At 44.2% G+C, this 23,238-nt stretch overlaps 1 protein-coding gene across 6 annotated transcripts in view; it reads left to right on the forward strand.

The window, feature by feature from the left end:
• Positions 1-23,238, forward strand: part of TMEM39B (transmembrane protein 39B) — a 480,936-nt gene that overhangs the window by 161,646 nt on the left and 296,052 nt on the right. The gene's annotated exons all lie outside the window — the stretch shown is intronic.

Raw genomic sequence — 23,238 nt, forward strand, 5'->3', positions numbered from 1 at the left:
CGTGGACTTGGGTGGTTATAGAGGGTTGGCCACAGACCAAGCCCTGCAGCCATCCCCTGCCCAGCAAGGCCAAATACTGTGCCTGGCTCGGGGTAGGGTGGTTAATCCAACTACGGTGTTACCGTAGTGAGCTAACCAAGAAAACCAATTAACACATATTTGATACTGAACCTAAATCACATTTAGAAAAATGTATAAATTACAAAATTCAAATGCAGGACCTCGATAGAGAAAACAAAAAATAAAGCAGATTACACATCAGAACTCCTACGGAACCCAGATTACACTAAACTCTGTTGTATCTGCCTATTTGATCAATTCTGTTGCATACGTAAGGTCAAATAATTTAACTCTATACATTTTACTGTGCTGGTGAACAAAAAGTTTGATCTCATTTGTTGCAAAATCAGGTCAGGTGGCCATAAGAATAAACATGATCTTTCATTCAGCTACTGAAAAATCTCCAACCCTGATAACATAATTTCTGATTATCTGAAACACAATGGTAAAAGTCTCCTGCAGAAATGGCTTATTTATTCATAAGCCTATATGCAGCTAGCTGCTCCCAGACAATAGTGCAGGGCTGGGCAGATGGCAGTAACATGTTGCTAGCCCCCCCCTTACACCTCTGGACGACATCTAAAATATCTATTTATGGCAGACGGATAAAACTGGCGTATAATAAAGGATCCATTGAGGAAAAAATACTCCTTTCTCTTAAAGTTGGCAAACCTAAAGAGCTTATAGCTAGGTTGGCTTAGTTGTTCCCCTCCTTAGACATAACCCTAAACCCTGTTTTCCTCTCTACTTTCTTGAAGTGGTTGGTGAGTAAGTGAACATGCTGGCTACCATGCTAGCTGTCAAAAAGTGGAGGGTTAGTGGGCTGATCTAGTATTGAAGGCTAGCACACATTGCTCTTTGCAGTGGTGGAACATCAAAAATCTATTGCACGCAGGCCAGTCCGAGACCTAATTCCACAAGTCCCAATCACCATAGACTCCTCCGCTGCTCCCAAGGTAGTTTAGAAGGGTGGGAGTAGCACATCTCAACCAAATGACTATACGGGAAGTGTGCACTCCTCAGCAGCAGGGATGCCACAATCACTATAGCAAGCTCCTTGTTATTCATCTTTCTGTCGAAGCCCTCGTTCCATTTACTCAGGGCAAGGTAGTCTCCAAAAACAAGGCAATACTCGCTCTTTCCTTCTGTCATTACCGCCATTACTGGCACAGCAGACTTGACATTTGCTTTGTCACCACATACACCCCTTGATGGTGTGCTGTCTGAGGGTGGATAACGACTTACCCGCCCTGCTCAGCAGAACATATTATGAAGTCCACAAGTGGAAATTCCACTCCCAAGTCTTACTCCAGTACTTACCAAAATGGGGGCACTCCACAAATAGATCTATTCACCACCCCTGAAAACACAAAATACCTCAACTTCGCCTCCTGGAGTCTACGCCCACAGTCCTTGGTCAACAGACAATGGAAGAACTGGTCAGGAATCTTTGCTTGTACTTTTCCACCTATCCCACTCCTTCCACATGTGGTGCAGAAGATGCTACAGACTTATTAAACCCTAGTACTAGTAGCCTCCATGTGGGTCAGACAGCCCCAGTATTCAACTCTTCTTGAGATGTCAGTCAGCCCCCACAAGATGTTTCCCAACAGGACTGACCTTCTCACCAGGAAGCAACGTTAATTCAGACTCATACAATCGCAGACTTTTCAGTCTAACAATGTGGCACTGGAGACCTAACAGTTAGGCTACCTAACCTTCTGCAGGTGTGCATGGGCATTTTACATTTCTGAAAGAACCTGCTATGCAGCAAAATTAAACACTTGTCCGTTCTTGCAATCTCAAAACCTGGACCCCTTAGACATTCTGTCCAGGGCTTTGTTACCTGTTGCATCTGCAGAAAATCAGGCCTCACATACACTCCAGTACTGCTCCATTTGACAGCTGTAGCAGCCTACATGCAGAACAGTGAGCACTCCTGCGTTAACCACATCCCCATAGTTAAATCCTTTATGGTGGACCTAAAGATACCCAGGCTCCTGTGTGGAATTTCATTGTTATCCTTATCAGGTCAGGGGGGCCCCCTTTGAGCCCCTGCACTCTTCCTCTCCTGGAAAGTAGCGTTCCTCTTAGCCATAACATCTCTCAGACTCATCAGTGGTTTGTAGGCCCTCGCTCTACAAGGACCCTTCATTCAGGTTCACAAATAAAGAACTGTGCTCCCAACTAAACACAAGTTCCTGCCCAAAGTGATTTCCCCCTTTCACCTCAGCCAAACAATGAAGCTCCCACTCTCTAGTTGTCAAACCTGCTCTCATGTGCTGCATTGACTGAGCTAAGTCATTCTGCAAGGCTAACCAGTTGCTTGTAGCCTTTACCTGACCCCACAAGGACAGCCTATTTCCATGGCTGGTACCGCTAGGTGTATAAATAAGTGTCTCCAAACTTGCTATCACAAAGCCAAAAGACACCACCTAGTTACACCCACAGCATACTCTACACGCAGAAAAACAGCAGCAACCATGGTACTTCTAGGCAATATCCTGTTAGCTGACACATGTAAGGTACTCACCTGGTCAACTGCTTGTGTACGGCGGGTTACTTCTTTACAATCTGTCTAGAGTATGTGTATTTAAAGCAGCACATGCTGTGAAGGAATATGTTAATTACCTTGTAAGCATCTATTTGTAGCATATAGAGCTGTAGATTCCATGTGCTCACACTGCTCACTGGAAGTGGGAATCTCTACTTGCAGATGTCTTCCTTATTAACTATCTTTCACAATACAAATATGCACCATACTGCATCCACTTGCACTCCATACTGCTCTCACCCGATCTGCGAAAACAATCTAACATGCAGTTGATGCCCATGCTCTTTGCCAACTAAGGGTGGAGTCCCTGTGCATCCTGTTATTCGAAAGCCTTTCTTCGAAGACACAACTTGCAAACGTCCGACCCAACACTATATGGCAGGAATATGCAGAGCATGTGAATCTACAGAACTAACAGATGCTTACAGGGTAAGTAACATTTTCTTTACTCATGATTTCATCCTAAAAAAGCTTTTAAGACCTATTCTATTTTTGCTAACAAATTAATCGAGAGAGAAGTTTAGAATGTTAGTGCTGCATCAGATGTACCCTCAGTTGAACATGGGTGGATTGGTTTGTGTAATAAACTTACAAGACACACATTTTCATATACCTATTACCCTAAAGCACAGATAGCTCAGTTTCGTTGTGGCTGTACAACACAGTTGGCACACACAGCTTTCCTTTATCCTAGAGTCAGCTCGTCATTCTTGGTCAAAATTGCTTATACAATTAACTGGTAAAAGCCAGCTCACTACAAAACGTTTCTCAAAGCTGCAGCACAACTTTGTCATTTCTGAATCATCTAGACCTGCTAGTCAACTTTCAAAAAATCCACTCTAGCTCCAGTATCTACTTTGAATTTTTTGGTGCGACTAAGGGTAATTTGCAAGAAGAGGTATTTCCTTTGCCAGAGACAATTTCGTTGATTGAAAACAAGTGTCTTCTCAGTCTCAGCACACCAGCAACTAGTCAGGATTTAGACTCCTAGTGTTAATGGTGAGATGCATCTTCATGGCTCATTCTTTATGGTGGTGGTCTCATCAACAGTATTTTCTAATATGAGTTAAATTCCACAATACTTCCTGACTTAAACAATTGTAATGGATGCACCCCACATGAGATCGGGGCTTGGCTGCATCACTTGACGATTCATGGACTCTGGTCTCCAAAAAGAGCCCACTCTCATACCGGCTGTTAAAGCTGCCCACTTAGCTCTTGAGACATTCTTTAAGTTACAGTTTTCTGATTCAGAGAGACAGTTGCACAAGCATGTGTTACCTCAAAAAACGGGGTGGCACCAAGTTCATAACGTAGTCACTGGCAGCTGAGAAACAATGTAGAAATGTTTACAAGACTGTAATCGCACAATAAAGGGATCTCATTTGGAAAACATTCAGATGGATGCTTTGAACGAACAGGTGTTGGAGAAACAGGAAATGGATATTTAAAGATGGTAATCTCCAAGATGTTTTATATGTTGGGGGTTTTTCTTTAATTCACCTATTCATAATTGCAGAATAAAACCCCCAAAACTTTGAGTCCAGATTTCACGAATGAAGCTCACAGGAGGGAAAGTGTACTTTTGATAAAAGAAAGCTCACACTTATAGAGTGCGCTGCAAATTAAGTGACTCTTAACTGGTCAGTAAATTTTATTATGCTTTTCTGCAGATTCTCCTGATCACTTAAACTCTGTAAAGTTGAGGCATTCCAGAATAAGATTGACATAGTCATAGTACACTGGCCTGCTGCGCACCTTAGGGAGGTGACAAGCATTTCAGTGCAGAGAAACATCTTGACCATGATAGAGGGTAAGGATAGCTCATTGGCCGTTTTGGTCGTGACCTCCATGACCATTGCTCTCCCAGTTGGGTGCAATGGCCGTAGAGGTCACGTTCAAAGGCCCAGCACCGGAGCAACAGCTGTTGTGTTCTGCTCCTGTGCCACACGCTCCCCTGTTTTGAGTATGAGACTGTACCCCTCCAGCCGGGTGTGACTCTCCTGCAAGCGATACAATCACATCATTGGCAGGCTGGCATCCAGGAAACTACTTCCTAGTTTTCCTAGACTGCGGATCAGAGCTGAAAACAGACACAGTTTCTGTGCTGCCACATAATTTTGCTACATGGGAAATATGGTTGGAAAGATGAGAAATACAGCTTTCCAGCAATAACTTCCATTTCCATGCAAACCACCTAGCTATAGCAATGGGATGTAATCACCTGGTGCTCCTTCTAGAAACCAGAGATTTTTTATTTATTTTTTGCAAACTTGGGCAAGTGCTTATTCCTTCACCACGCCCTAACAAAATCAGTTTTTCTGCGACACCTGGATGGTGATCAGATGGCGGTGAATACACCCGATCTGCCCTTAGGGGGACAAAAAGCCCACTAGAAACCAGGGACAAATTAAGGGGTGTGGGTGGCCCTCTATGAGCAGGGCTATGCCCACACCCCTCTAAAGATCACAGGAGTCTCTTGCTCCCCAGTTTAAACCCCTGGCCCCCCAACAGGTGGAGAAGAGAGCTGAAAGCCCTCTAGAAAGCAGAGAAAATAAAATACAAAAAAAGTGCAGTATGGTCTTTCTGTCCCACCCTTTTCCCCCACCCCCAGGGTGCGGATGGGCATAAATATGCCCTATCTGCCCCTACTCCGAAAAGGAGCAACTCAGTCTTTTTTTCCCCACTGGGGAAGCGGAGAGGGGGTTTGCCCCATATTTGCCCTCAGGGCATTGGGCATTGGTGGAGGAGGAAGTGGACTAGACAGCCCATTAGAGAAACAGAATTTCAACATGGTGCCAAACCGAATAACAGAAGGGGGGGCATTCTACCCTGCCATCGAGCCATTCCCCGAACCCAGAAGCGGCATTAGAGTCTTTCTGCCTCACCTATTCGACCGTAGGTTTTGGTTGAATTACTTGTATGTTGACCCAAAACCCTCACTACCCTAGCCTGAAGATGCCATCCGCAGAGAGGTGCAAGTCATATCAGAGAAAAAAAAGAAGCTGATGATGTACACTGATCAGAGCGTGGGACTTTCCAGCTTAAATTTTTTGCTCTTTAGGGCCCAGCTGTCTGCGTCATTTGTGAATAAAAAAATGTTTTCTATTTTGTACATTTACTCTAGCTTTTTCATATCTAATATTCGCAACCTGACGTACAATTTACCCAGTCTGTCATCAGGTGTGTAATTTATTTCCTCCAAATGACCACAGTGACTCCGTTAGGCTTGCTAGACCGAATGTCTGACAGTTTCTGAAATTGAGCTTACTCTGGCTACTGACTCCAAAGCACAGCATTTTTCGTCTTTGCACACAGTGCAGTGCTTCATTGGCAGTACTGAAAACACCTACTGAACATCGAAATGAAAAAAATCTTAGAAACCTCTCTGAAAACAACATCTTGACGTTGAGATGGGATGCTGTTTGTTTGCACCAGGGACTCCAAATCCCAGGATTCTTTGCGCTAGAAGAAGGGACAGGAGAGAACCAGCAGTGCTTAATAAGCGCACCTGACCTCTGGGACAGGGTAAAGACCCAGCCAAAGCCTGGGCCAAGGCCCAGCACAGGGAGGCTAGGCTGGGCCACCCCTTTACCTGTACTGTTCCTTCGGGTAAGTGTTTTTTTTTGTTGTGGGTCATGTACAGCTTGTCACTATGAGACTGCTATCATCGTTGACTTCTCCCTGGCCATCTGTGCTACTTTACTGATCCCTAATGGTCAAGCCTTCGCATATCAACTTTTTAATTCCAGTTTGAATCATGGGCGAACGTCAGATGTCCCCTGAGTTCAGAAACGTTTGTGCCATGGGTCCGCTTATTAACCTATTTGACTTCTGCAGTTTATGTGATAACTGACAAAATCTGTCCTCTTGAAGGGTTCAGGCTGAGCCTTCCTGTTGATTCTCAACCCACTAGTTTTCTAAATGGGTGAATGTGTCATGCTGAGCTTGTCATCAAACCAATTGAAATCTCTGGTCCACCTTCTACAGTTAACTTATATTTAGTCAAAGCTGTTGTCCACCAGCCTTCAGATAAGGGTCTTGTCACAACCTCACCTTCTCTGCTCCCTCAAATAAAAAGGAAAGCAGACATTGCTGGGATACCCAAGAGTATGGTATTGACTTCGGAATGTGTGAGGGACTCCTTTTCTAATTCTTTCAGTAAATTGGAGAACTTGATCACAATGTCTTTTACTTCCTGCAATGATAGGCAGAATAAACTGGAAGCTGCTTTTGCCAAACAGATAGAAGCCTCACAGCCAACTCAGCAGCCTCCTTGGGGGGATTTGCTGACTAACACCCATTCCTGAGTATCCTTATGGGACTGTGAGACACTGATGGTGGGCAATCATTCGGCTTTGCCAGCTTTCTCTGGCATCTCAAGCCAAGTGGACCCTGCATTCAAACGAGTGTTTAGATTTATTGCTGTACCCAGTCTGAAAGATCCCGGACTTAGAGAACAAACATTCCTCCAGTCAGACAAAGGAGTAGTCCCGGAGACCAGGCCGCCTAACATAGTTTTCTGCAGCGATGATTCTAATCCCGTGCATAAGTCTCTTGATTTACCACGTGCCCCTTTACCCTATGTTATTGTTCTTCCCCATGTGCCCTCAGACCCAATAAGATTGAACAGTTCCTGCAGTGTCTTATCCAGGTGCCTGGTTGACACCTGTTCGGTATAAGTCAATAAGGACGCTCAGTGAAGGACCACACGCCAATTATGAACGCAATTTAGCTTTACTAGAATTTCAGGTAAATGTATGCATTTGGCACATCAACATGGTAGAATAAAAATAGCAATAGAGAGCATCTATTCATATATGAGTACACTACAAAGAGCATCTATGTATATATGAATAAAGAGTTCATTGACAGATATAAACTTTGATTAACTGTATACCAAAATGCGTCACACTACGATGTTCAGGAAGCAAAATATAAACGAGCTGAATACTTCAGATTATAAACACAGTGCAAGCATAATCAATCATAATAATAGAGCAGAGAAACAAAGGGCTTTCATCCCTGGGTGGAACTTAACTTAGTCCACGAAATGCTGGGAAGCCCTCTCCCGCCCGCTTGGACCTCTTTCCCCCTCGAGCGTCACAGTCTCTGAACAGCAAAACAGGGAGGCAGCGCTGTGGGCCTGGCGATGGCAGCTTTCACATCCCCATCTGCGAGCTTCCACTCCCTCACCCGCACTTCAGTGCTTAAATAACTTGAAGCTTGGATTTTATCCCTTTCTGGCATTTTCTATCTAGGTTATCAGCACTTGTCTCTTGGCTGCTCTGCCATTCCCTAGCCATTGTTTTCATTCCATCTTCTCCCTGTACTCTTGTTCTCAAGGTTGAGACGGAGTCTCCTACACAGCCTGTTTCTTACACATACAGCTGCGAATAAATGTATCTACGGAATGTTGGAAAACAAGCTTGAAAACAACATTGTGAACTTTTCCACGTTGTGCAGGTTTCAGCAGGCATCACGCTCATCTACACTTCACAAGCTACTTAACCCTTCGCGTCACAATGTCTTCCGCACTTTTTCCTATACTGATCACACAGCTTAAAAAAATAAATTAGTACATTGGCTGGGTGTGGAGCGAATTTGAAAATAAATTGCATTTGTGTGACACTTATCATGGCTTGCAGAGTTTATTGGTTAGGCAAGTTGCCCAAGACTGTGGATGGGAACTGCATCATAGTGAATTTTAACAATCCTAGCATTGCGGTTCGTCTGCTGCTGGACCTTTCTAATCCATGGTTACTTGTGTCAACATTCAGCATCTACCCCTAGGCTATTATTACAGACCTTAGTCTGAATTTTGTATTCCTTCTCTGCCCCTCCCACCCCCACTGAACAGGTTGGTGCAGATGCCAGGTGTTCATCTCAAGATATTCCTACTCCGAACAGATTTGTCCCTTCGGATTTTCTTAATGATAATGAATGTCTCTCCCCTGGCACTTCCCCTGTTGATGGCTTTGTTTTCAACAGGGGTCATCAGAAACCATTGGCCAAGGTTGACTTAGTCATTTTGAGTTTGAATGTGGCTGGGTTGTTCAGAATTGCTGCTGATGCAAGGTGGATTACTGTACTGAGAAAACACAATGTTATTTGTTTGCCAGAAACTTGGGAGGCATCTAATGACCTCCTATTGGAGGGGTAGGAGGGTTTTTCTTCCCTGCCACTAGTTCGAGCTCGGGTAGAGCTAAAGGGGGTCTTTCAGTATTCATTTCTCTTATCCTAAACTGTAGCCCCAATCAAATTGACACTGGCTCTTTGAGTATACTTACTGTTAATCCTTACTTTCCTAAGTGTGGTAATATTCTGCTTGTCAATTTTTATAATGCTAACCCGGCTAAATCTCGCAATGCTAAGGCCTTGCAGTTGAGAGTATTTTTTAGATTAACAACACAATCCTACCAACTGTGGCATATCCATAATGTTAGAGGATGATTTTAATGCTAACTTGTGTGATTCCTGACCCAAGACTCAAACCTGCACTTGGTCCCCTTTACTGCCAGACACTCAGCATTTCAGACATTCTTCCCAGGGTAAGCTTTTAAATACTATTTTAAGCGATTTTTATTTTGTTTATTAGAGGTCGATGACTCCAGTGCGCTGGCCTCATTCAGTGTGGCTAACCTTTCTGGGAGAGGTTTTTTTGTTATTGTTTTTATTTTTGTTTTGTCTAGCTTAGTACCCTTGCTATCGAACTTTGAGGTTTTGTGGGGTTCCAGAAGTGACCATAATTCTTTGTGCCATTTTTTCAAGTGAATTTAATACTGCGCCCTTCAATCATGCTTTGTGTGTGTGGGTTTCCTCTAAAGACCAGGGACACAGAATTACCTGGGATAAGATCATCCTGAGGCACTTTTACCTCAAGTTGTTTAAGGAATGCTCAGAGCAGTTCTTTACTTGTTTGAATGGCGGCGCCTTGGATAATGACATTTTGACTTCCTTTACGACTATTTGTTCCAAGGTGAAGTTAATCCTTACGACTAGTAGTTCTAGTTTTCATCCCATAAAATGGGTCAATTGCACCTGCTCTTCTTCCCGTAAGAAACTTTTAGAGGTATTGAAAGAGAAACCTAGTGGCAAGCTTAGTCAGAGCTTGTTGACAAGATTATGACCTTGCCATTAAAAGGTGGAAACGCAAGTTAAGGCTACAAGCTTGGGAAGATCTGGTGGGTTCTTGTAATACCAAAGAATGCCAAACATTCTGGGCCACAATCAACCACCCCTTTCTAGCACCATCCTCAGGGAGTACTATTTCCTAGCTTATCGCCCAGATTCTTGGTTCTGCTTCCTGTGGTGCCACCGATGTTCAGCGAGTTAAGACTGTCTCCTACTGTTCTTCTTTCCTTCAGACTGAGAGGGAACGGTGATAAAGAATTTAAGGAATGCAGCACTCAGTCTCAGTAATGAATTTATTAAGGCAATTCCCAGGTTTCACATATATGAAGCGAATTACATGAGCTCTTAATGTGAATGCAGCAACACGTGCAAAATGCAATACATCAACAAATAAAGTTTTATATATATATATATATATATATATATATATATATATATATATATATATGTTCGATGGCATGTGTAGCTGCAGATACACATGCTATGCATAGCTCTTCTGACATCTAGTGTTGGGCTCGGAGTGTTACAAGTTGTTTTTCTTTGAAGAAGTCTTTTCGGAGTCACAGGATCGAATGACTCCTCTCGGTTTCAGTGCGCATCGGCATCAACGCCATTGTTAGATTGTTTTCTTTCCGCTGTCGGGTTCAGACGTGTTTCCTCTCGCTCTGAGATTTTGATTCAGAAAACCTCAGGAAAACCTTCTTATTCATTGGTATTGTTTTGATCGCGTTTCCCATCTAGTGTTAAACCGGTAGTACTGTCGGAACCTTCATTTCGCCCTTTGGGGCGCGTGCGCCCAACTCAGGCCTGTTCGGGCCTAACGCACGGACAGCCTAGTGGATCGGACTCCATTCTGATTCTCTCCTCTGTGCCACGCGAAGTACCCATATACAGAGCAACACCTGGTTTGTAATTTGTGCCTTTCTCCAGACCATTGGGAGGAAGGTTGCGTGGCCTGTTGATCATTTCGATCAAAGAAGACCCTGAGAGATCGCTGAAATGGCGTCGAAAAGCAGCACACATCTCGATGTCATGGATGAAGAGCAAGCGCAGACGGCAGCCTCCATCTGAGAGACAGACTCCGAAGGAATCAGAAGACGACAGACCCATCACAGCTGGCCAGCATGTGAGTACGTCTGCCCAAACACCCCTACAGAAAAAACATTCAAAGGCCTTGGATACACCACTGCCGGAAGGCCATGGTTTGGCCCGAAAAATGACTGCTGGCGACCGTCCTTCGGGGCGGCGCTGAAAAAGGCCACTCCTCCGTCCACCTCAGAGTCGAGCAAATCCATTAAAAGCACCACTTCAGACTCTGGGAAAAGACCCCATTCCTCAGAGTTGAAAGCTCAGCAATCGGCTTCAGAACCGAGCTATCCGACTACTTTTTCGGGACCGAAAAAGATACACACCTCAGACCCGAAAAAATCCTCATATAAAGAGGAACAAGTCCTTTCCAAAAAAATAAAACAAATTGAAAAGCCCATCATAAAATCTCATAAGACTTCTGCAGAAGAGACTGAGATTGAACCAATACTAAAAGTTATGGATGAGAGACAGTCTAGAATCCATATTCATAAGGAGACTGAAAGAATCATCAGTGCACCTCCTTTAAAAAACAAAAGAAAGCTGGCTTTCCATGAGGAATTAGACTCTGTGCAACTACCAGCAAAGGTGCAAAAACAAAAGGAGAAGCCACTACCTCTCCATACTTCTCCTCAAACTCAACAGCTCTTTCTCATCTCAAAATAGCCCACGAACGTTGCCTTCTCCAACGCATTCTTTATACTCACATGGAGATACAGCAGATCCATGGGACCTCTGACTCTGATCCCATCCCAGAAAATGATCCAGACCTTTACCCATCCAAACCTTCTCCTCCAGAAGACACCACTGCATACACCCAAGTAATATCTAGGGAAGCAGCTTATCATGGAGTAGCCATGCATTCTGAGCCATTAGAAGAAGACTTTTTATTTAATACACTGTCTTCTACTCATTACACATACCAGTGTCTCCCAATGTTACCAGGAATGGTTAAACATGTAGACCAACTTTTTAATGAACCTGTCAAAGCTAGGATCATTACCCCTAGAATTGATTAAACATTTTTTAAAAAAAGTATAAGCCCTGCCCCTACTGACCCAGATTACATCACTCATCAGGTCCCTCCAGACACAGTGGTTGTCAGTGTGCCAAGGAAAAGGGCAAACAGCCAGTCATCAGGAGACTCACCTCCTCCTGATAAGAAGAGTAGAACATTTGATGCATCTGGAAAAAGAAGTTGCCACACAAGCAGCAAACCAGTGGAGAATTGCCAATTCTCAGGCACTTCTAGCCAGGTATGACAGGGCTCATTGGGATGAAATGCAAGATCGTATACAGCATCTCCCAAATGAGCATCAAAAAAGAGCACAATAAGTGGTGAAAGAGGGAGAAGCTATCAGCAATACTCAGATAAGGGCTGCCCTCGATGCTGCTGATACAGCTGCAAGGAGTGTAAATGCTGCCATTGCAATTAGAAGACATGCATGGCTATGCTTTTCTGGTTTTAAACCAGAAATTCAACAGGCAGTACTTAATATGTCTTTTGACAAGAAGCATCTCTTTGGCCCAGAAGTAGACACCACTATTGAGAAACTAAGGAAGAACTCAGATACTGCCAAAGCAATGGGCGCTTTATACACCACCCCATATAGAGGCTCCTTTCGCAGACTACAGTTTAGAGGAGGTTTTAAGCCACAATCCTCAGATTCTTCTACCTCCTAAACAAAACAGGGACAACAAACCCAATATCAAAGAGGTGGATTTAGAGGATCCTACAAGAGGGCAGTATTTCAGGAACAGAGGTAAATTCCAAACCTCTAAGCAGACCACAACTCAACCTAAACAGTGACTTCCTTCCCTCCCTTCCACTCCACACATCTCCTGTGGGGTGAAGACTACAGCAGTTCCACTCATTGGCAAAATATCACCACAGACAATTGTGTATTATCAATTATCCGCAATGGCTATTGCCTAGAATCAATCTCCAACCCTCCAAACATTCCACCACGATAACACAAGTTGTCCCCAGAACACACTGTTGTATTACAACTAGAGGTTCAATCTCCACTATTAAAACAAGCAATATAATTGGTTCTACATACTCAACAAGGAACAGGAGTATACTCACTATAATTCATCATTCCCAAAAAAGATGGCACCCTCTGGCCCATCTTGGACCTAAGGACCCTCAGTTTATTCATCCTGTCAGAACATTTTCACATGGTAACTCTGCAAGATGTCATTCCACTACTACAAAAACAAGATATTACTGCTTTAGACCTCAAAGATGTGTATTTCCATATACCCATCCATCCAGCTCACAGAAAATACCTCAGGTTTGTCATAGGAAAACACTACCAGTTCAAGGTGTCGCCATTCGGCATAACAGCTCCAAGAGTGTTAACAAAGTGTCTAGCAGTTGTAGCAGACAAGGAGACAACACATCCATGTCTTTCCATATCTAGACAATTGGCTAATAAAATCAAGCAATTTTACCCAATGCCAACAACACACTTATTACATAATAGAACCCTTGCACACCCTAGGGTTCACTCTAAATTACCAAAAGTCGCACCTTCAACCAGCACAGGTACAACCTTACCAAAGTGGTATCCTAAATACTCACCAAGCCCTAGCTTATCCAAATATACAAAGAATACAAGCTTTCCAAAATCTCATCCCACTCTTACAGCCAAATCAACAATACACTTTGAGATTTATCATGAAGATTCTAGGAATGATGTCATCTTGCATATTTATAGTCCCACATGCAAGACTAAACTTGAGGCCCTTACAACAGTGCCTCTCACAACAATGGTCACAGGCACAAGGTCAACTTCAAGATCTAGTGTTGATGACTGCCAAACACATATCCCCCTTCAATGGTGGAATCGAAGCAATCTAATAAAGGGGCTGTAATCACAACAGACGCATCAGTGATCGGTTGGGGAGCTCACCTCAACAATCAGACCATTCAAGGGCAATGGGATGTCAAACAGAAGCAGCTACACATAAACCACTTAGAATTATTAGCTGTATTTCTTGCCCTAAAAGCGTTTCAACCTCGTCTCAAACAGAAGAATGATCTCATAAAACCAGACAACATGACGACCATGTGTTACCTCAACAAACAGGTCGGGACACATTCATCTCAACTGTCCCTTCTAGCCCAAACAATTTGGAAATGGGCAATTCACAATCAAACTCATTGACTAGCACAATATATTCCAGGGATAGACAATCAGTTAGCAGATCTCCTAAGCAGAAATCACCAACTAACACATGAATGGGAGATTCACTTCCAAGTACTTCAAAAGTACTTTCAAAAGTGGGGAACACCAGACATAGATCTATTTGCAACAAGCGGAAACGCAAAATGCCAAAACTTTGCATCCAGACACCCACATCCCCTATCCAAGGGCAATGTTCTATGAATCAATTGGTCAGGGATATTTGCTTAAGCTTTTCCCCCTCTCCCACTCCTTCCCTTTCTGGTCAGCAAACTGTCAAATGTCACTCACCATGATACTCATAGCACCAACATGGGCACGCCAGCATTGATACACAACACTTCTAGATCTGTCTGTAGTACCACATTCCAAACTCCCAAACAGACCAGATTTATTTACACGCAACAAAGGTCAAATCAGGCACCCAAACCCCAATGCACTCAATCTAGGGATTTGGCTCCTGAAGTCATAGAATTTGGTTATCTAAAGCTTCCACCAGAATGTATGGAAGTAATTAAACAAGCATGTAAACCTACTACTAGACAGTGCTACGCAAACAAGTGGAAAATATTTGTTTTCTATTGCCGATCTAAAAACATCAAACCACTTACAGCATCTATACAACATATTGTATGCTATTTACTTCATTTGCAGAAATCAAATTTGGCTTTCTCATCCATCAATATACACCTTACTGCAATATCTGCATACTTAGACTATTCATCACACTTCTCTATTCAGAGTTCCTGTTATTAAAGCAAGAGGGATTGTTAGATGCATACAAACATGCTGCATAAAAGCAAAACGACACCTTCTAATCACTCCTAGAGCCCATTCTACAAAAAAGAAAGGTGCATCAATGGCATTTTTAGGGAACATACCAATGGTTGAGATATGTAAAGTAGCCACATGCTCAACTCCCCACTTTTTACAAAACACTACTGTGTTGATGTTTTCTCACAGCAACAAGCAACTGTAGGCCAAGCTGTCTTAAGGATGTTATTTCAAACAACTTAAACTCCTACAGGCTAGCCACCGCTTTTTGGGAGGACTAACTGCTTTCTAGTCAATGCATAGCATGTGTATCTGCCGCTACACATGCCATCAAACGGAAAATGTCACTTAGCCAGTGTACCATCTTTTTGTGGCATGTAGTGCTGCAGATTCAGATGCACCCTCCCTCCTCCCCGGAAGCCTGTAGTCTAGGTTTTTTAAATTTGTACATATGTACATACATTTACATTGGACTGGACATCTCTATGTATTCTTGTACTCTATCACTCCTTCCTTCACCCTTTGCGGGAAAACAATCTAACAATGGAGTCGATGCCTATGCGCACTGAAACCGAGAGGAGGAGTCATTCGATCCCCTGACTCCGAAAAGACTTCTTTGAAGAAAAACAACTTGTAACACTCCGAGCCCAACACTAGATGTCGGAAGAGCTATGCATAGCATGTGAATCAGCAGCACTACATGCCACGAACAGATCTACACTTGGTAAGTGACATTTTCCATATATATATATATATATGTATATATATGTTCGATGGCATGTGTAGCTGCAGATACACATGCTTTGCACATCCCGCCATCTAGTGTTGGGCTCGGAGTGTTACAAGTTGTTTTTCTTCGAAGAAGTCTTTTCGAGTCACGAGATCGAGGGACTCCTCCCCTTTCGGCTCCAATGCGCATGGGCGTCGACTCCATCTTAGATTGTTTTCTTTCCGCCATCGGGTTCGGACGTGTTCCTTTTCGCTCTGCGTTTCGGTTCATAAAGTTAGTGAAAATCTTGGAAAATTCGACGGTATTGTTTGCGTTCGGTATCGGGTTAGTTACAACAGATCGACACCGAATTTTGAATAGCTTTGGCGGCCCTTCGGGGTTTTCGATTCCCCGGCGGGGCCTGGTCGGCCCGACCACGTGCGTCTTCAAGGCTAATGGAACGGATCCCATTCCGCTTCTGCCCCAAATGTCACAACAAGTATCCTTCTACAGATCAGCATCTGGTCTGTAATTTGTGTTTGTCTCCAGAACACAAGGAGGATACCTGTGAAGCCTGTCGAGCGTTTCGGTCCAGGAAGACCTTAAGGGACCGAAGAGCAAGAAGACTGCAGATGGCGTCGGTGCCGACAGGACAAAAACACATGGAAGAAGAAGAGGAAACCTCCATCGAGGATTCGGACTCGAAAGAGGTCGATCCTGAACAGACGCCGAAAACCGTGAGTAAGATGTCGATACACAAAACTCACGCAAAGACCACTAAAGCCCAGGGGACGCCACCGCCGGCAGGCCATGGCTTAACCCGAAAAATTGGTGACCGAGCATCGGCACCGAAAAAGGGCATGCATGTGTCGAAGTCATCCGACTCCGGTCGAGATACCGGCACAGAGCAGACTCGACCCCAAGACTCCGGGTCAGAGCAATCTCGGCACCGAAACAGGTCGGCACCGAGAGATCACTACGCCGAAGAGCAAAAAAGTGTCGTCGGAACCGAAAAAAGCAGCCGAAAAGGTTTAGATACCGAAACATCCGGCCTCGGAACCGAAAACAAGTTCCTACACAGAGGAACAAGGCCTGTCCTCACAAATGCAAACACATAGACTTGGACAGGAGCTAGAGACAATGGAGCCAGATTACACCCAAAGAAGGCTCCTCATTCAAAAAGAGACAGGGAAGATCAGTACTCTTCCCTCCGATACGAATGAAACGAAAACTTGCCTTCCAAGAGAAAGACAAGCAGCCACAGGCAAAGGTGGCAAGACAAGTAACCCCGCCACCATCTCCACAACGCTCTCCACAACCATCACTGGTAGCCACTCCACCAATGATGCAATCCCCAACTCATACAGGGATGAGTCAGGATGATCCAGACACGTGGGATCTTTATAATGCGCCAGTGTCAGATAACAGTCCCGACTGTTATCCAGCTAGACCGTCACCACCTGAGGACAGTACCGCCTACACACAAGTGGTGTCAAGAGCAGCGGCGTTTCATAATGTCAGCCTGCATGCAGAGCCAATTGAAGACGACTTTGTATTTAACACACTGTCGTCCACACATAGCCAGTACCAAAGCCTCCCCATGCTACCTGGAATGCTAAAACACTCCAAACAAGTGTTTGAGGAGCCTGTCAAAGGAAGGGCCATTACTCCAAGGGTGGAGAAAAAATATAAACCGCCACCAACAGACCCTGTGTACATCACACAACAGTTAACACCAGACTCAGTGGTAGTAGGGGCAGCGCGCAAGAGGGCGAACTCACACACCTCCGGAGATGCACCACCTCCAGACAAAGAGAGTCGTAAGTTCGGCGGGGAAAAGAGTGGCAGCACAAGCAGCCAACCAGTGGCGCATTGCCAACTCACAGGCCTTGTTGGCGAGATATGATAGGGCTCATTGGGACGAAATGCAACACTTTATAGAACATTTGCCGAAGGAGTTCCAAAAGAGAGCACAACAAGTGGTGGAGGAAGGACAGAGTATCTCGAACAATCAGATACGGTCAGCAATGGATGCAGCAGACACAGATGCTAGGACTGTAAATACAGCAGTAACAATACGGAGACATGCATGGCTGCGTACATCTGGGTTCAAGCCGGAAATACAACAAGCCGTGCTGAATATGCCTTTTAACGGACAGCAGTTGTTTGGGCCGGAGGTGGACACTGCTATCGAAAAACTTAAAAAGGACACGGATACGGCCAAAGCCATGGGCGCACTCTACTCCCCACAGAGCAGAGGCACATTTCGGAAATCACAGTTTCGAGGGGGGTTTCGAGGACAAAGCACAGAACCCACAACCTCACAAACAAGGCCACTTATCAGAGCCAATACCAGCGGGGAAGTTTTCGGGGACAATATAGAGGGGGACAGTTCCCAAAGAGTAGAGGGAAGTTCCAAAGTCCCAAAACTCGACAAAATAAACAGTGACTTCGATGTCACAAATCCCCAACACATAACACCAGTGCGGGGGAGACTAACCAAGTTCTACAAAAACTGGGAGGAAATAACAACAGACACGTGGGTCCTAGCCATTATCCAGCATGGTTATTGCATAGAATTTCTAGAATTCCCTCCAAATGTCCCACCGAAAACACACAACATGTCAAAACACATGGATCTTCTACAACTGGAGGTCCAAGCGTTGTTGCAAAAAGATGCAATAGAGTTGGTACCAATTCATCAGAGAGGAAGAGGAGTCTACTCACTGTACTTTCTCATACCCAAAAAAGACAAAACTCTTAGACCTCTATTAGATCTCAGAACATTAAATATCTACATCAAATCAGATCACTTTGACATGGTGACACTGCAGGACGTAATCCCATTGCTCAAACAACAAGACTACATGACAACACTAAACCTAAAGGATGCGTACTTCCATATACCGATACATCCTTCACACAGATAGTACTTAAGGTTTGTATTCCAAGGGGTACATTACCAATTCAATGTGTTGCCATTCGGGATAACAACTGCGCCAAGAGTTTTTACAAAATGCCTGGCAGTAGTGGCTGCTCATATCAGAAGACAGCAAATACATGTGTTCCCGTACCTAGACGATTGGTTAATAAAAACCAACACGCAGGAACGGTGCTCACAACACACAAAGTATGTCATAGAAACCCTTCACAAACTAGGTTTCTCACTCAACTACAACAAGTCACACCTTCAGCCGTGTCAAATACAACAATACTTAGGAGCGACAATCAACACAACAAAAGGGATTGCCACTCCAAGTCCACAAAGGGTACAAGCCTTTCACAATGTAATACAGGCCATGCACCCAAAACAAAAGATACAAGTCAAGATAGTGATGAAACTACTAGGCATGATGTCCTCATGCATAGCCATTGTCCCAAACGCAAGATTGCACATGCAGCCCTTACAACAGTGCCTAGCATCACAATGGTCACAGGCACAGGGTCAACTTCAAGGTCTAGTGTTGATAGACCGCCAAACATACACCTTGCTTCAATGGTGGAACACTATAAATTTAAACAAAGGGTGGCATTTTCAAGACCCAGTGCCTCAATACGTAATAACGACAGATGCCTCCATGATAGGGTGGGGAGCACACCTCAACCAACACACCATCCAAGGACAATGGGACACTCAACAGAGACAGTTTCACGTAAATCACTTAGAATTACTGGCAGTATTTCTAGCGCTGAAAGCATTTCAACCTATAATAGTCCACAAACACATTCTTGTCAAAACAGACAACATGACAACAATGTATTATCTGAACAAACAAGGAGGAACACACTCAACACAGTTGTGTCTCCTGGCACAGAAAATTTGGCATTGGGCGATTCACAACCATATTCGCCTAATAGCGCAGTTCATTCCAGGAATTCAGAACCAGCTAGCAGACAATCTCTCTCTGGATCACCAACAGATCCACGAATGTGAGATTCACCCCCAAATACTAAACACTTACTTCCAAAGATGGGGAACACCACAAATAGACCTATTTCCAACAAAAGAAAACGCAAAATGCCAAAACTTCGCATCCAGGTACCCAGAAGATCAATCTCAGGGCAATGCGTTATGGATGAGTTGGTCAGGGATATTTGCATACGCTTTTCCCCCTCTCCCCACTCCTTCCATATCTAGTAAACAAATTGAGTCAAAACAAACTCAAACTCATACTAATAGCACCGACTTGGGCAAGACAACCTTGGTACACAACACTACTTGACCTCTCAGTAGTGCCTCATGTCAAACTGCCAAACAGACCGGATCTGTTAACACAAACCACAGACCAGACACCCAAATCCAGCATCGCTGAATCTAGCAATTTGGCTCCTGAAGTCTTAGAATTTGGACACTTAGACCTTACACAGGAATGTATGGAAGTCATAAAACAAGCTAGGAAACCAACCACTAGACATTGCTATGCAAATAAGTGGAAAAGATTTGTTTATTACTGCCATAATAAACAAATTCAACCCTTACACGCATCTGATAAAGACATCGTCAGCTACCTACTGCACTTACAAAAGTCAAAGCTAGCTTTCTTATCCATTAAAATACATCTCACCGCAATTTCAACTTATCTGCAAATTATGCACTCAACTTCACTCTTTAGGATCCCAATCATAAAGGCTTTTATGGAGGGCCTGAAAAGAATTATCCCACCAAGAATACCACCAGTTCCTTCGTGGAACCTCAACATCGTCTTAACACGGCTCATGGGTCCACCGTTTGAACCCATGCACTCATGTGAGATACAATATTTAACATGGAAAGTAGCATTTCTAATTGCCATCACATCTCTAAGAAGAGTAAGTGGAATACAAGCATTTACCATACAAGAACCCTTTATTCAGATACACAAGCATAAAGTAGTTTTACGAACAAATCCTAAGTTCTTACCAAAAGTCATATCACCGTTCCACTTAAATCAAACAGTAGAACTACCAGTGTTCTTTCCAGAACCAGATTCTGTAGCTGAAAGAGCACTACATACATTAGACATCAAAAGAGCATTAATGTACTACATTGACCGAACAAAACAAATTCGAAAAACAAAACAACTGTTCGTTGCTTTCCAAAAACCTCATACAGGGAATCCAATATCCAAACAAGGCATTGCCAGATGGATAGTTAAATGCATTCAAACCTGTTATCTCAAAGCTAAAAGAGAACTGCCTATAACACCAAAGGCACACTCAACTAGAAAGAAAGGTGCTACCATGGCCTTTCTAGGAAACATTCCAATGACTGAAATATGTAAGGCAGCCACATGGGTCTACGCCTCATACGTTTACCAAACATTACTGCGTGGATATGTTAACAACACAACAAGCCACCGTAGGACAAGCAGTACTACGAACTTTATTTCAAACAACTTCAACTCCTACAGGCTCAGCCACCACTTTTAGGGAGATAACTGCTTACTAGTCTATGCAAAGCATGTGTATCTGCAGCTACACATGCCATAGAACGGAAAATGTCACTTACCCAGTGTACATCTGTTCGTGGCATGAGATGCTGCAGATTCACATGCGCCCGCCCGCCTCCCCGGGAGCCTGTAGCCGTTTGAAGTTGATCTTGTAAATTTGTAAATATATCGCTTTAAACCACATTATGTACATACATATTTACTCCATTGCATGGGCACTATTACTATAATACACAACTCCTACCTCACCCTCTGTGGGGAAAACAATCTAAGATGGAATCGACGCCCATGCGCAATGGAGCCGAAAGGGGAGGAGTCCCTCGATCTCGTGACTCGAAAAGACTTCTTCGAAGAAGAACAACTAGTAACACTCCGAGCCCAACACTAGATGGCGGGATGTGCAAAGCATGTGAATCTGCAGCGTCTCATGCCACGAACAGATGTACACTGGGTAAGTGACATTTTCCATATATATATATATATATGTATATGTATATGTATATATATATTTATATATATATATATATGTTCGATGGCATGTGTAGCTGCAGATACACATGCTGTGCACATCCCGCCATCTGGTGTTGGGCTGGGAGTGTTACAAGTTGTTTTTCTTCGAAGAAGTCTTTTCGAGTCACGAGACCGAGGGACTCCTCCCATTTCGACTCCATTGCGCATGGGCGTCGACTCCATCTTAGATTGTTTTTTTTTCGCCATCGGGTTCGGACGTGTTCCTTTTCGCTCCGTGTTTCGGGTCGGAAAGTTAGTTAGAATCTTGGAAAAATCGCCGGTATTGTTTGCGTTCGGTATCGGGTTAGTTACAACAGATCAACACCGAATTAAGAAGAGCTCCAGTGGCCCTTTGGTTTTTTTTCGATCCCTGTCGGGTCCTGGTCGGCCCGGCCACGTGTCTCTTCAAGGCTGATGGAACGGACCCCATTCCGCTTCTGTCCAAAATGCCATAACAAGTATCCATATACAGATCAACATCTGGTCTGTAACTTGTGTTTGTCACCAGAACACAAGGAGGATACTTGTGAGGTCTGTCGAGCGTTTCGGTCCAGGAAGACACTCAGGGACCGAAGATCAAGAAGACTGCAAATGGCGTCGGCGCCGACAGGACAAGGGCGTTTCGAGGAGGAGGAAGAAACATTCTCCACCCAGGATTCGGACTCTGAGGAGATTGATCTCGAGGAAACGCCGAAAACCGTGAGTAAGACGTCGAAACTAAGAACTCACGAGAAGACCGCTAAAGCCCAGGGGACGCCACCGCCAACAGGCCATGGCTTAATCCGAAAAATAGGTGACCGTTCATCGGCACCGAAAAAGGGCGAGCTGGTGTCGAAGTCATCCGACTCCGGTCGAGATACCGGCACACAGCAATCTCGAGCCCGAGATAGTGGCTCAGAGAAGATTCGGCACCGAGACAGCGGCAACGAAACGGGTCGGCACCGAGAGAGCACGACGCCGAAAGTAAAGAAGGTTTCGTCGGAGCCGAAAAAAGCAGCCGAAAAGGTTTCGGTACCGAAACAGCCGGCCTCGGAACCGAAAACAAGTTCCTACACTGAGGAACAAGGACTGTCCACACAAATGAAGACACATAGATTTGGACAGGAGTTAGAGACAATAGAGCCAGATCACACACAATCTTTATTCAAAAAGATACAGGGAAGATCAGCACTCTTCCTCCAGTCAAAATGAAACGCAAGCTTGCCTTCCAAGACAAGGACAAACAGCCACACGCAAAGGTGGCTAAACAAGTAACACTGCCACCATCCCCACATCACTCTCCGCAACCATCACCGGTAGCCACTCCACCAATGATGCAATCCCCAACTCATTCAGGTATGAGTCAAGATGACCCTGACGCATGGGACCTTTATGACGCACCAGTGTCAGATAATAGTCCAGAATGCTATCCAGCTAGACCATCGCCACCAGAGGATAGTACAGGCTACGCACAGGTGGTGTCAAGAGCAGCGGCATTTCATAATGTCAGCCTTCATTCAGAGCCCATTGAAGACGACTTTCTTTTTAATACACTGTCGTCCACACACAGCCAATATCAGAGTTTTCCTATGCTACCCGGAATGCTAAAACACTCCAAACAAGTGTTTGAGGAGCCTGTTAAAGGGAGAGCCATTACTCCAAGAGTAGATAAAAAATATAAACCGCCACCAACAGACCCACTGTACATTACACAACAGCTAACACCAGACTCTGTTGTAGTGGGACCAGCGCGCAAAAGAGCCAACTCTCATACTTCAGGAGATGCACCACCTCCAGATAAAGAAAGTCGAA

This window comes from Pleurodeles waltl, chromosome 3_1 (genome assembly GCF_031143425.1).
Source record: "Pleurodeles waltl isolate 20211129_DDA chromosome 3_1, aPleWal1.hap1.20221129, whole genome shotgun sequence".
In the NCBI taxonomy this organism is placed as follows: Eukaryota; Metazoa; Chordata; class Amphibia; order Caudata; family Salamandridae; genus Pleurodeles; species Pleurodeles waltl.